This window comes from Gopherus evgoodei, chromosome 3 (genome assembly GCF_007399415.2).
Source record: "Gopherus evgoodei ecotype Sinaloan lineage chromosome 3, rGopEvg1_v1.p, whole genome shotgun sequence".
In the NCBI taxonomy this organism is placed as follows: domain Eukaryota; kingdom Metazoa; phylum Chordata; order Testudines; family Testudinidae; genus Gopherus; species Gopherus evgoodei.
In genome coordinates this window covers 139,023,629-139,038,069 of record NC_044324.1, presented here as the reverse complement: position 1 = coordinate 139,038,069, position 14,441 = coordinate 139,023,629, and positions in this window count along the sequence as shown.

The following is a 14,441-nucleotide window of genomic DNA, read 5'->3' as shown; positions in this document are numbered from 1 at the left end:
CCTTAAGCATGGGGAGGAAATGGGGTGGTGGGGAAGGGAAGAGGATGCGGGAAGTGGGGGCAGAGCGGAAGAGGCAGTGGGGAAGAAAGGGTGTGGGGTGCGGAGGAGATGGAGTGATGGGGAAGAGAAGGGGATGGGGGAAGCGAGGGCAGGGGAGAGAGCAAAGGATGGGGATGAGCAAGGGATGGGGATGGGGATGAGCTTGGGGAAGGGACATGAGATGGGGAAGAGAAGGGGATGGGGGAAGCAAGGGCAGGGGGAGAGCAGGGGATGGGGATGAGATTGAGTGGTGGGGAAGGGACATGGGATGGGGAAGAGAAGGGGATGGGGGAAGCAGGGGCAGAGGCAGTGGGGAAGGAAGGGAGTGGGATGTGGAAGAGATGGAGTGGTGGGGAAGGAATATGGGATGGGGAAGAGAAGGAGATAGAGGAAGCCAGGGCCCAGCATGCAGATCCCCTTGGCAGCAGCTGGGGCTCCCCTCTTAAGCAGGCCCATCAAACCCTCACCCTGACAAGCCCCACCTCCCCTGCATCTGTACCATGCAGATGAGACACCCCACTGAGCCCCAACCACCTACACCTGGACCCCCACCCAAATGAACTTCACTTCCCCTGCACCCAGGCACCCCTCCAGCCCCACTGAGCTCCAACCACTTTCACTTGGTCCTACCTGCAGACTTCCATTGCTCCTGCACCTGGAACCTCCCTGTGCATCCAGATCCCCCACTGTGCTGTCTGCCCCCAGACTGCCCCACACAGAACCCTCTTATCCCCATCTGAATCCTACCGACACCCCATACTAATTCCCTCTGCACTTGGATCCTGCTGCCAGGCTGAGCCTCCCTTCCTACATCTGGTGTGCCTGGCGCAAAAGGGGCAGGGCCCCAGGGTGTTTCTGTGGCAGGCATGGCCCTTGTGCTGTGTAAGGATCAGGTACAGCCTCACTGCCAAGTCCTTGTCCCAGGGGTGTGGGGGAGGCTGCAGGGTATTTTCCCACCTCAGTGACCTGTGCTCCCCACTGCCATGGTGGAGCTTCCACATTTATTTACTGTAAAAAAAAATTGCAGAATTTTAAAATATGCACAGAATTTGATGCAGCATTCCCTCAGGAATATGGGGTACTGTACAGCTGCGATGGTGAGGCTGTGAAGGGGGTACTGGACAGTAGAGGATCTGTGGGTTGGGGAGCTAGGCAGGGGGTATGGTGTGCAGGGTGCTGTTCAGTTGTGGGAGGTCAGTGGGAGGAGTCTTTGGGCAGGGGGTGCTGGGCATAGAGGGTCTGGAGGCATTGCAAATAGGGATCTCTGGGGAAGGTCTCTGGGCGAGGGGGTGCTGGGCTAAAGGGCAGGGCACTGTGCAGGGGGGCAGTGTGGAAGGGGCATGCTGGCAGCACAGGGCTCAGTGGGCCAGTGTGCATCTAGCAGTTGTGGGTTTGCAAACAGTGCGCTTGTGCTGGGCTGAGTGGGGCCACTCCCGCTGTGCTGCGCTTCATTGCCCCCAGCTGGCTGCTTGCTCTACAGACCACCTCCCATCACATGCCTTATTTCCCCAGTGGGGGCCCACAAATATGTTTGGCGCCAGGCCCACAAGAAGTTAATCTGACCCTGACTGTGGCCTTCTGTACATAGCTTTCTAGATATCTGGAACTATAAGCATCCCAGGGAAAAACGCACTGCACTTTGCATTCAGCAGTTCCTACTTGAGCCAAGGGAAGTTTTCAGATACTCAAAAATTTTGAAAATCAGACCATTTATTTAAGTAGCTGTAATATGGATTCAGAAGCCTAATTGTAGGTATCCGTCTGAAAACACAAAACCTTGCTCAGTATGTTGTAGTTATGCTACTGTTTTCTTATGCTGCATATATTCTTTTACCCTGTGCAGTCTAAAATGGCATTGGCTTTTTGCATGAGCCATTTTGCAGTACAAAGTGAGGTGCAATTTGCTGTTCACTCTCATGTATGTCTACACTGCAAGTGAAGGTGTGATTGTAGCACAGGTAGGCATACTCATGGTAGCTTTAGTCTAACTAGTGCTGGAAACAGCGGTGTAGATGTGGTGTCACAGGCTTCAGCACAGGTTAGCAACCAGCCTACATACTCACTGGGAATCCTGGATATGTGCTCTGATTGTTAGTCCATGCCAAAACGTGTGCCGTCACATTTACACTGTTACCATTACCTGGGCTAGCTAAATTAAAACTAGCATGCAGGTGCCTACCTGTGCTACAACCACACCTTCACTTGCAGTGTACCCCAAAATCTCACGCCAAGATCTATATCCTGGTTTGAAAGAGCAAGGCACAGCAATTGTTAGTACAAGTATAGTCTGACACCTAGTGATTTTACAAAAACCACTAGAGGATAAAATTAATGATCTAAATAAGTGATAATTGCTGAAGATCCAATTCTTTCTTACCTTGGCTCATGCCCTGAAGTCGGTGGTACTACTCATCTGAATAAGGCAAGTAGGATTTGTCCCCTGAGGGGTGCTGGGTTTCTGGGGTTGTGTGAAAAAACCGTGAGAATCTGTGAAATAGTGTAAATGCTGTTTCTTAACTAAAGTTTGATTGTATTATAGCTATAGCAGTTGCAATATCAATAGTTAAAGATGACACAAATGCATATAGTGCTTGAGGCTGAGCTCACACCAGTTTTATGCTGGTGTAAGGGTAGCTGTTTGAAATGAACATAACAGGCAAGTTTGAACTAATCTCGCTATTGTGTCAATATTTCAACACTGGCCCAAAACACACTTCACAGTCTGATATAGCCATATCCCAAACTGTCACCCTCAACACCAAGCATTTCTGATTAGAGTCAAGGGAAGAGCATCTAGGTACTCAGCAATTTTGAATATCAGGCCTAATTTCCAGTGCCTAAATTTGGACTTAAGAACCTAACTTTAGATTCCAATTTTAAAACATCTTGGAAATTTTAAACTGCAGTGCAAGGCCAGCTCCAGGGGTTTTGCTGCCCCAAGCAGCAAAAAGAAAAAAAGCCGCGATCGCGATCTGCAGCTCTGCCGCCGCCGCTTAGAATTCGACAGCTGGTCCTTTGCTCCAAGACAGAGTGAGGGACCCATCCCTGAATTGCCACTAAAGACCCAGACATGCCGCCCCTTCCCCTTGGGCGCCCCAAGCAGCTGCTTGCTGGGCTGGTGCCTGGAGCCCGCCCTGCTGCAGTGTTTTTATACTGCAGTTTGGGTGAGTTCTGTTCCACTTTGCAACCCTAACTTCAAGTTAACAAAGTTTGGTTTTGTCTGTGAATAATAAAAGAAAGCCTGTCTTTGAAAAAATGTGGTATATTTGAGGATTGAGCCAAAAGAAACCTGATGAGGTTCAACAAGGACAAGTGCAGAGTCCTGCACTTAGGACGGAAGAATCCCATTCACTGTTACAGACTAGGGACGGAATGGCTAGGAAGCAGTTCTGCGGAAAAAGGATCTAGGGGTTACAATGGACGAACAGCTGGATATGAGTCAACAGTGTGCCCTTGTTGCCAAGAAGGCTAACGGCATTTTGGGCTGTATAAGTAGGGGCATTGCCAGCAGATAGAGGGACATGATCATTCCCCTCTATTCGACATTGGTGAGGCCTCATCAGGAGTACTGTGTCCAGTTTTGGACTCCACACTGCAAGAAGGATGTGGAAAAATTGGAAAGAGTCCAGCAGAGGGCAACGAAAATGATTAGGGGGCTGGAGCACATGACTTATGAGGAAAGGCTGAGGAAACTGGGATTGTTTAGTCTGCAGAAGAGAAGAGTGAGGGGGGATTTGAAAGCTGCTTTCAACTACCTGAAAGCAGGTTCCAAAGAGGATGGATCTAGACTGTTCTCAATGGTACCTGATGTCAGAACAAGGAGTAACGGTCTCAAGTAACAGTGGGGAAGGTTTAGGTTGGATATTAGGAAAAACTTTTTCACTAGGATTGTGGTGAAGCACTGGTATGGGTTACCTAGGGAGGTGGTGGAATCTCCTTCCTTAGAGGTTTTTAAGGTCAGGATTTGTCATAAACAGATAGCTAAGGGTTAATGTCTCTTTCACCTGAAACACCTGACCAGAGAACCAATCAGGAAACCGGATTTTTTCAACCTTGGGTGGAGGGAAGTGTGTCTCTGAGTCTTTTGTCTGTCTGCCTGTTTCCTCTGAGCTTTGGAGAAGTAGTTCTATTTTCTAGTCTTCTGTTTCTAAGTGTAAGGACAAAGAGATCAGATAGTAAGTTCTATGGTTTCTTTTCTTTGGTATTTGCATGAATATAAGTGCTGGAAATGCTTTGATTTGTATTCTTTTTGAATAAGGCTGTTTATTCAATATTCTTTTAAGCAATTGACCCTGTGTTGTATCATCTTAATACAGAGAGAACATTTGTATTTTTTCTTTCTTTTTTATATAAAGTTTTCTTTTAAGACCTGTTGGAGTTTTTCTTTACTTCAGGGAAATTAAGTCTGTACTCACCAGGGAATTGGTGGGAGGAAGAAATCAAGGGGAGAGCTGTGTGTTGGATTGCTAGCCTGATTTTGCATTTCCTCTGGGTGAAGAGGAAAGTGCTTTTGTTCCAGGATTGGGAACGGAGAGGGGGACTCACTCTGCGTAGTTTCACAGAGCTTGTGTCTGTGTATCTCTCCAGGAGCACCTGGAGGGGGGAAGGGAATCAGGATTATTTCCCTTTGTGGTGAGACTCAAGGGATTTGGGTCTTGTGGTCCCCAGGGAAGGTTTTCAGGGGGACCAGAGTGCCCCAAAACACTCTAATTTTTTGGGTGGTGGCAGCAGTACCAGGTCCAAGCTGGTAACTAAGCTTGGAGGTTTTCATGCTAACCCCCAAATTTTGGACGCTAAGGTCCAGAATCTGGGAATAAGGTTATGTCATGGTGGCAGTGGCGGGAGATAGACAGAATCCAGAAGCCAGTAGGAATATTATATTTTTCTTTTCTCTGCTAAGGGTTTTTTAGCAGAGAGAAACAGTTTGGTTTTAAAAGGGAACCAGAGAGAATTTTTTTTTTCTGCTCTCTCTAGCAGTTTGTGGCTTGCATAGTAAGCAAGAAGCCATTAGCTGACTATTGACAGTCTATTGTCACACAATAGCACTCCCATTGAGAGTCATACCAGCACTCTATATGCATGCAAATAAAGTGGTTTTTCTGGTTTCCCTTCATTGAACATTAGCTAGAGAGAGAAAAGGAAAAAAGCACTGTTGCTAGGCAGACTTCAGGAGGCAACAGAGAGCCTGCAGTTCAGAAGATAAACATCGGAGGGCACTCCAACACAAGAAAACAGGAACCATGACTTCTAAGGCAAGGATTGACGCCGAAGAACAAATCAAAGACGCTGAACACAGGCGACAGATGGAGATGAAAGAAAAGGAAGAAAGCCTCAAACTGGCAGCCTTCCAAAGAGAACAGGCAGCCCAAGAGGCAGCACACAAAAGAAAACTAGAAGAAGAAGAGGTGGCCTACCGAAGGAAACAAGCAGAAGATGAGGCAGCCCACCGCCGAGAAATGGAAAAGCACCAAAAAGAAATGGAAAAGCACCAAAAAGAATGGAAAAACAACAAAAAGAAATGGAAAAACAACAAAAAGAGAATGAAGAGAAGGAAAAACAGAGAAAACATGAACTGGAGATGGCAAAAGCTGGGCTGCATGTGCCAGCCAACCCTAACAACCCGGCGCCAATTATTGCTCCCCAGCACAGGAAATTTCCCACCTACAAGGCAGGTGATGACACCGAGGCCTTCTTGGAAAATTTTGAAAGAGCCTGTCTTGGGTACAGCATCCCCGAAGACCAGTACATGGTAGAATTAAGGCCACACCTCAGTGGACCTTTAGCAGAGGTGGCAGCTGAAATGCCCAAGCCGCAAATGAATGACTATAAACTTTTTCAAACCAAGGCCAGATACAGGATGGGGATAACCCCAGATCATGCCCGTCGGCGCTTCAGAACCCAAAAATGGAAACCAGAGGTGTCATTTCCCAAACACGCCTACTACATTGCAAAAAACTATGAGGCCTGGTTAACAGGAAACAACATTCAAACCTTGGAAGAAGTGAACCTCCTCATACAAATGGAGCAGTTCTTGGATGGTGTTCCTGAAGACATCACACGGTACATACAAGATAGAAATCCCAAAACTATCGCTGAGGCGGGGGAGATTGGAGCCAAATGGATGGAACTGGCAGAAAGCAAAAAAGCTACTGTCAAGGGGAACGATTACCCCAGGGGGCACACAGACCATAAACCCTACAACCGAGGACAGCCAAAGACCCTCCATACCACCCAAGTAAAGCCACAGATACCCTACTCTTCAACCTCACCAGTCTCCAGTAACTCACCTCGGCCCAGTGAACCATCAGATGGAAGATGCTTTAGGTGTAATGAACCGGGACATATCAAGGCCAACTGTCCCAAGAACACCATGCGAGTGCAATTCATTACACCACCATCACACCAAAGATCCCCAGGCCCGGATGCCTCTCAAATACCCTTGGAGCGAAGGGAAAATTTGAGAGTGGGCGGAAAGAAGGTTACTGCGTGGAGAGACACGGGGGCACAAGTGTCAGCTATCCACCAATCCTTCGTTGACCCCAAATTCATCAACCCAAAGGCCAAAGTTACAATTTACCCCTTCATGTCACAAGCTGTAGACTTGCCTACAGCTCAACTGCCTGTCCAGTACAAAGGCTGGTCAGGAATGTGGACTTTTGCAGTCTATGACAATTATCCTATCCCCATGCTACTGGGGGAAGACTTGGCCAACCAGGTGAGGCGGGCGAAGAGAGTGGGAATGGTTACCCGTAGCCAAACCAGGCAAGCTTCCAGACCCATTCCTGTTCCTGAGCCGTCCACAGAAGCCCCGTCTGTGTTACCAGAGACCCAGACAGAGGTAGTGGACCCGGATTCCATGCCTACCACTGAAACAGCCACAGCATCTCCAGTCCCAGGCCCGGAACTGGAACAGCAACCAGCACCAGCAAGTGCAACCACATCTTCAAACTCAACGCCAGAGGGCGCCAGCGAGCCAGAACTGGCAGAAGCACACGACAGCCATACCCAAAAGGCTCAGCCAGAGCCTGAAATACCCTCAGGTGCACCAGCGGAGAGCGGTTCACCAGCAACGGAACCAACCCCATCACCTACATCGCTTCCAGAGGGACCAAGCCCAAGTCCACAGTCTGAGGAAGAACTGGTGACCCCAGCCTCAAGGGAACAGTTCCAGGCTGAGCAGGAAGCAGATGACAGCCTTCAGAAAGCGTGGGCGGCGGCACGGGCACCCCACCGCCTCTCAGCTCTTCTAATCGATCCCGGTTTGTTATAGACCAAGGACTTTTATACAAGGAAATTCTTTCTGGTGGACACCGGGAAGAATGGCAGCCGCACAAACAGTTGGTGGTCCCAACTAAGTACCGGGAGAAGCTCTTAAGCTTAGCCCATGATCATCCCAGTGGCCATGCTGGGGTGAACAGAACCAAGGACCGGTTGGGGAAGTCCTTCCACTGGGAGGGGATGGGCAAGGATGTTGCCAAGTATGTCCGGTCTTGTGAGGTATGCCAAAGAGTAGGTAAGCCTCAAGACCAGGTCAAGGCCCCTCTCCAGCCACTCCCCATAATTGAGGTCCCATTTCAGCGAGTAGCTGTGGATATTCTGGGCCCTTTCCCAAAAAAGACGCCCAGAGGAAAGCAGTATGTACTGACTTTAGTGGACTTTGCTACCCGATGGCCAGAAGCAGTAGCTCTAGGCAACACCAGGGCTAACACTGTGTGCCTGGCCCTAACAGACATCTTTGCCAGGGTAGGTTGGCCCTCTGACATCCTTACAGATTCAGGGTCTAATTTCCTGGCAGGGACCATGGAAAAACTGTGGGAAACTCATGGGGTGAATCACTTGGTTGCCACCCCGTACCACCATCAAACCAATGGCCTGGTGGAAAGGTTCAATGGAACTTTGGGGGCCATGATAAGAAAATTCATCAACGAATTCTCCAATAATTGGGACCTAGTGTTGCAGCAGTTGCTGTTTGCCTACAGGGCTGTACCACATCCCAGTTTAGGGTTTTCACCATTTGAACTTGTGTATGGTCACGAGGTTAAGGGGCCATTACAGTTGGTGAAGCAGCAATGGGAGGGGTTTACGCCTTCTCCAGGAACTAACATTCTGGACTTTGTAAGCAACCTACAAAGCACCCTCCGACACTCTTTAGCCCTTGCTAGAGAGAACCTAAAGGATGCTCAAGAAGAGCAAAAGGCCTGGTATGACAGACATGCCAGAGAACGTTCCTTCAAGGTAGGAGACCAGGTTATGGTCTTGAAGGCGCAACAGGCCCATAAGATGGAAGCATCATGGGAAGGGCCATTCACGGTCCAAGAGCGCCTGGGAGCTGTAAACTACCTCATAGCATTTCCCAATTCCTCACTAAAGCCTAAAGTGTACCATGTTAATTCTCTCAAGCCTTTCTATTCCAGAGACTTACAGGTTTGTCAGTTTACAGTCCAGGGAGATGATGCTGAGTGGCCTGACGGTGTCTACTACGACGGGAAAAAAGACGGTGGCGTGGAAGAGGTGAACCTCTCAACCACCCTGGAACGTCTGCAGCGGCAACAAATCAAGGAGCTGTGCACTAGCTTCGCCCCATTGTTCTCAGCCACCCCAGGACGGACTGAACGGGCATACCACTCCATTGATACAGGTAATGCTCACCCAATCAGAACCCCACCCTACCGGGTGTCTCCTCATGCCCAAGCTGCTATAGAACGGGAGATCCAGAACATGCTACAGATGGGTATAATCCGCTCATCTACCAGTGCATGGGCATCTCCAGTGGTTCTGGTACCCAAACCAGATGGGGAAATACGCTTTTGCGTGGACTACCGTAAGCTAAATGCGGTAACTCGTCCGGACAACTATCCAATGCCACGCACTGATGAGCTATTGGAAAAGTTGGGACGTGCCCAGTTCATCTCTACAATAGACTTAACCAAGGGGTACTGGCAAGTACCGCTAGATGAACCCGCCAAGGAGAGGTCAGCATTCGTCACCCATGCGGGGGTGTATGAATTCAATGTCCTTCCTTTTGGCCTTCGAAATGCGCCCGCCACCTTCCAGAGGCTGGTAGATGGTCTACTAGCTGGACTGGGAGAATTCGCAGTTGCCTACCTCGATGATGTGGCCATTTTTTCAGACTCCTGGCCAGAACACCTACTACACCTGGAAAAGGTCTTTGAGCGCATCAGGCAGGCAGGACTAACTGTTAAGGCCAAAAAGTGTCAAATAGGCCAAAACAGAGTGACTTACCTGGGGCACCAGGTGGGTCGAGGAACCATAAACCCCCTACAGGCCAAGGTGGATGCTATCCAAGAGTGGCCTGTCCCAAGGTCAAAAAAACAGGTCCAATCCTTCTTAGGCTTGGCCGGATACTACAGGCGATTTGTACCACACTACAGCCAAATCGCTGCCCCATTGACCGACCTAACCAAAAAGACCCAGCCAAATGCCGTTAAGTGGACTAATGAGTGTCAAAAAGCCTTTACCCAGCTTAAGGCAACGCTCATGTCTGACCCTGTACTCAGGGCCCCGGACTTTGACAAGCCATTCCTAGTAACCACGGATGCATCTGAGCGTGGTATAGGAGCAGTACTCATGCAGGAAGCAACAGATCACAACTTCCATCCTGTCGTGTTCCTCAGCAAGAAACTGTCTGAGAGGGAAAGTCACTGGTCAGTCAGTGAAAAGGAATGCTATGCCATTGTGTACGCCCTGGAAAAGCTACGCCCATATGTTTGGGGACGGCGGTTCCAACTACAAACTGACCATGCTGCACTAAAGTGGCTTCATACTGCCAAGGGAAACAACAAGAAACTTCTTCGGTGGAGTTTAGCTCTCCAAGATTTTGATTTTGAAATTCAACACATCACAGGAGCTTCTAACAAAGTTGCTGATGCACTCTCCCGTGAGAGTTTCCCAGAATCCAGTAGTTAAAAAGTGTTCTTAAAATGTAAAAGTCTGTTAGTTATATACTTAGTAGTATATGTAAAGGTGCATGTGTTGTATTAATCTGTTTATTTTCAAGTTCTAGAAGGAAATTGCCGCCAGTGAGCTTCCCCACTGTCTGCAATTTGGGGGGCGTGTCATAAACAGATAGCTAAGGGTTAATGTCTCTTTCACCTGAAACACCTGACCAGAGAACCAATCAGGAAACCGGATTTTTTCAACCTTGGGTGGAGGGAAGTGTGTCTCTGAGTCTTTTGTCTGTCTGCCTGTTTCCTCTGAGCTTTGGAGAAGTAGTTCTATTTTCTAGTCTTCTGTTTCTAAGTGTAAGGACAAAGAGATCAGATAGTAAGTTCTATGGTTTCTTTTCTTTGGTATTTGCATGAATATAAGTGCTGGAAATGCTTTGATTTGTATTCTTTTTGAATAAGGCTGTTTATTCAATATTCTTTTAAGCAATTGACCCTGTGTTGTATCATCTTAATACAGAGAGAACATTTGTATTTTTTCTTTCTTTTTTATATAAAGTTTTCTTTTAAGACCTGTTGGAGTTTTTCTTTACTTCAGGGAAATTAAGTCTGTACTCACCAGGGAATTGGTGGGAGGAAGAAATCAAGGGGAGAGCTGTGTGTTGGATTGCTAGCCTGATTTTGCATTTCCTCTGGGTGAAGAGGAAAGTGCTTTTGTTCCAGGATTGGGAACGGAGAGGGGGACTCACTCTGCGTAGTTTCACAGAGCTTGTGTCTGTGTATCTCTCCAGGAGCACCTGGAGGGGGGAAGGGAATCAGGATTATTTCCCTTTGTGGTGAGACTCAAGGGATTTGGGTCTTGTGGTCCCCAGGGAAGGTTTTCAGGGGGACCAGAGTGCCCCAAAACACTCTAATTTTTTGGGTGGTGGCAGCAGTACCAGGTCCAAGCTGGTAACTAAGCTTGGAGGTTTTCATGCTAACCCCCAAATTTTGGACGCTAAGGTCCAGAATCTGGGAATAAGGTTATGTCAGGATTGACAAAGCCCTGGCTGGGATGATTTAGTTGGGAATTGGTCCTGCTTTGAGCAGGGAGTTGGGCTAGATGACCTCCTGAGGTCCCTTCCAACCCTGATATTCTATGATTCTATGATTGTTTAAAAATAAAATAACTACATTTTCTAAATAGTATTAATATTTATTATTTATATTATACTAGTGCCTGTAGGCCCCAACCAAAATCAAGTCCCTGTATTACTAGGTGCCGTATAAACAAAGGAAGAAACAGTTCAGCCCCTGCCTTGAAGAGCTTACAGTGTAAATAGACAAGACAAGCAAAGGATGGATGATAAAACAGAGGCTTGGAGAAAAGAAGTAACTTGCCAAAATTCACAGAGTAGACCAGTGGCTGAGCTGGCAGTAGACGCAGGTCAATTGACTCCCAGGTTAACACCCTAGCCAACAGACCTGAAGCAATAGCTAGCGTTTTGTTAACAATGAGTTTCTAGCTGCAAAAATAATTGTGTTCATAGTCCAGTATTTTAAAAATTACTGCCCAGAGATAAAGGGCACATGTCAGCTTGTTAGCTTTGCTGAACTGAACAAAATACATCTGGCTTGATTATTCACTGCCTTACCCTTTGTCTAGTATATCTATAAACTATTGTAGTTATTTTATTACCATCATTAACATTTTGGTCCCAGGGCAGAGTACCGTATATTTTATTGCTTATGATGTTGACTTGCACCTTTGGCTTCTGTTCTGAAAGTCAGAGACACTTGATAGGTTGGAATTGAACCATCCAAGCAACACAGCTCAGCAACTACATTAGGTGTTTCTTCAGAAATCTCCCATTCAAATTCTTACCAGGCCTGAATCTGTTTAGTTTCTGAGAAGCTGGTGAGGTTACAACCTATAGTGAAATAGCTGCATTGGTTCCCTGCTCATAGAATCGTTTATGGAAAAAATCCTACTAGCTCATCCAGTCCATCTCACTACCAGTTCAGGATGCTTCCCTGCAATGCATCTGGTGCTTTGTGCTTTCTAGATTTAAGTGTCCCCAGATGATGAGGTTTGACTGTATGTTACACTTCTCTGTCAAGATTTTTTCCCATTCAGATTAAACTCCCTCTTTTTCAGAGACACACGTATAGTCTCATACACCCAGACGTTAAAAGAAAGAATTCTTCTGCCTCTTTGATATATTCCTCTGCTTTCTGTCAAAAAGGTGTCAGCTGCTATCTTGTCCCAATTTAGCTGCCATTTAGCTAATCTATACATACTGGGTGAAATTCTCCACTAAGTTACACCATTGAAAATCCACAGAAATTCCATAGATTTTGACAAAGGTAGTCCTGACTTAAACTGGTGTAACTGAGAGCAAAATCTGGCTCACTCTATGAATCTTCTTTATAAATCAATCCCTCCACCCTGCTGATAATCTGTGTTGATTTTATCTGAACTGCACCTAATTTGTCAATATCTTTCTAGCACTGAAGTTCTCAGAACTGAACACAATATTTCAAGCATAGTCAAGTAGAGCCACACAAAGGAGAAAATCACCTCTTTGTTTCATTAGGCCCTTTGCACCCTATACTCTGGCCATTTTAAGAATTTATCTCTGACCCTCTGTATCATCTCTTCGCACTTGTTAGTATTCTTGACTCCGGTATTTGAATGACTGCCTAACCTTGCCATCAGGTCAGCATGCCTGGAATATTTTTCTTGTTTATAGATTTTCTGTTGAATTTTAGGGTTTAGGAAAGTTGCTGAATTTACAGCCATGGAATTTACAGCCACCACTCTGCCTCTATGTCAAGGCTAATTCTCCACTCTGGCACTTTGAGTGCAGAAGGTGGGGGCTCGCAAGGATTCTAAACTTAATACTGGAATTCCTGGATTGGATTTTTGTGTCCCTAAGAGGTTTGTGCACGTTCTTTAATTAGCTGGTGGCAACAGCTGATTTTCTTTGTTTTCTTTCTCAGCTCTTCCCTGGTGAAAGGGCTTGAGGCTACCTCACAGGAAAGATTTCCCAATGCTCCTTTCTGAGTTTTCAAAGGGTTTTTTTGCACTTGGGTGGTGGCAGCATCTACCCATCCAAGGTCAGAGAAAAGTTGTAACCTTGGGAGTTTAATACAAGTCTGAAGTGGCCAGTATTAAGTTTTAGAATCCTTGCGGGCCCCCACCTTCCGCACTCGAAGTGCCGGAGTGGGGAATCAGTCTGGATAACCCTAAACTTGTACTATTTCAGAACAGCCATATAGTATTATCCATACTAGTCTGCTGACCACTTTCATCCCTAAATCCCTTTCAGCATTGCTGCTTCCTAGATACTCCCACTGAATATGTTTATTTGAGACTATTTTTCCCTAGAGAAACAATAGGCATTTATTCAAGTTGTTCGCTATTTCACTATACTCTGGTCATTTTTATCATTTCTCTCTGACCCTCTCTATCATCTCTTTGCACTTGTTGGTGTTGTTGGCTCCAGTATTTGAACGACTGCCTTACCTTGGCATTGGGTTAGCATGCCTGGAATATTATTCTTGTTATCAAATTTTCTGTTGAATGTTAGTGCTTAGGAAAGATGCCAGATTTCCAGCCATGGAGATTAAAGTCTTCTCTTTATCCATACAAGTACCACATGGGCCACGGGAGCACCAGTGTCCTTACCCTCCCCTGCCAATCAGCTTTTCCCTGCCTACTGCATGGAAAGCTGAGGGTGCAGGGTATTTCAGTATCCCTGTTCACTCAATTATTGCAAATATTACCATATCCAGTTAGTGCCTTTTATATTCAGAACACTTCACACCTTTTTCTGAAAGCCGCTATCCCACTAGCGACCCTAAGCATCAGGATGGGCTACCCTAAAACCTCAAGCCAAATTCTGGCTTGGAGACCAACAGAATCTGTGAAATAGCATATAAGCCATTGCTAGTCTGTAGTTTTAATTGTATTATAGCTACAGCAATAACAAAAGCAAGAGTTAAGAATGACACACAAGAAAATTTGTACAGGGCCTGACTCTGCTCTCCTTGACAGCAATTTTATACAGGTGTAACTTCACTGATTTCAATGGAGCTGCTGCTGATTGACACACATATAACCAAGAAGAGAATCAAGCTAATGTATTTTGGGATACTAACAGTGAAATTCTTTGTGGGTATATATGGGCACAATGCCTCTGACTCCATTAGAGTTTCCCTCGTTTACACCAGTAGAGAATTTGCCCATAAATTTGCAGGCAAGTTTCCCAAATCCGTTCAGACCCAGACTAAGACTCTATTTTCAGAAAGATGAAAAGCCTTAAGAAAATATTGTGCTCCCTTTATTTTAATAAATTCTCTCTCTCTCTCCTTCCATTTGAGCAAAGCTTATTATGGGTCTTCTTATGGAAAGATTTGTACTGACTTGAGCTGGGATTGAATCAGGCCCTGTGTTTGGTAGAAATCCATTTGTGAAGAGGGATTCCTCAGTTAAAACATTTTTTGAAAATGTCT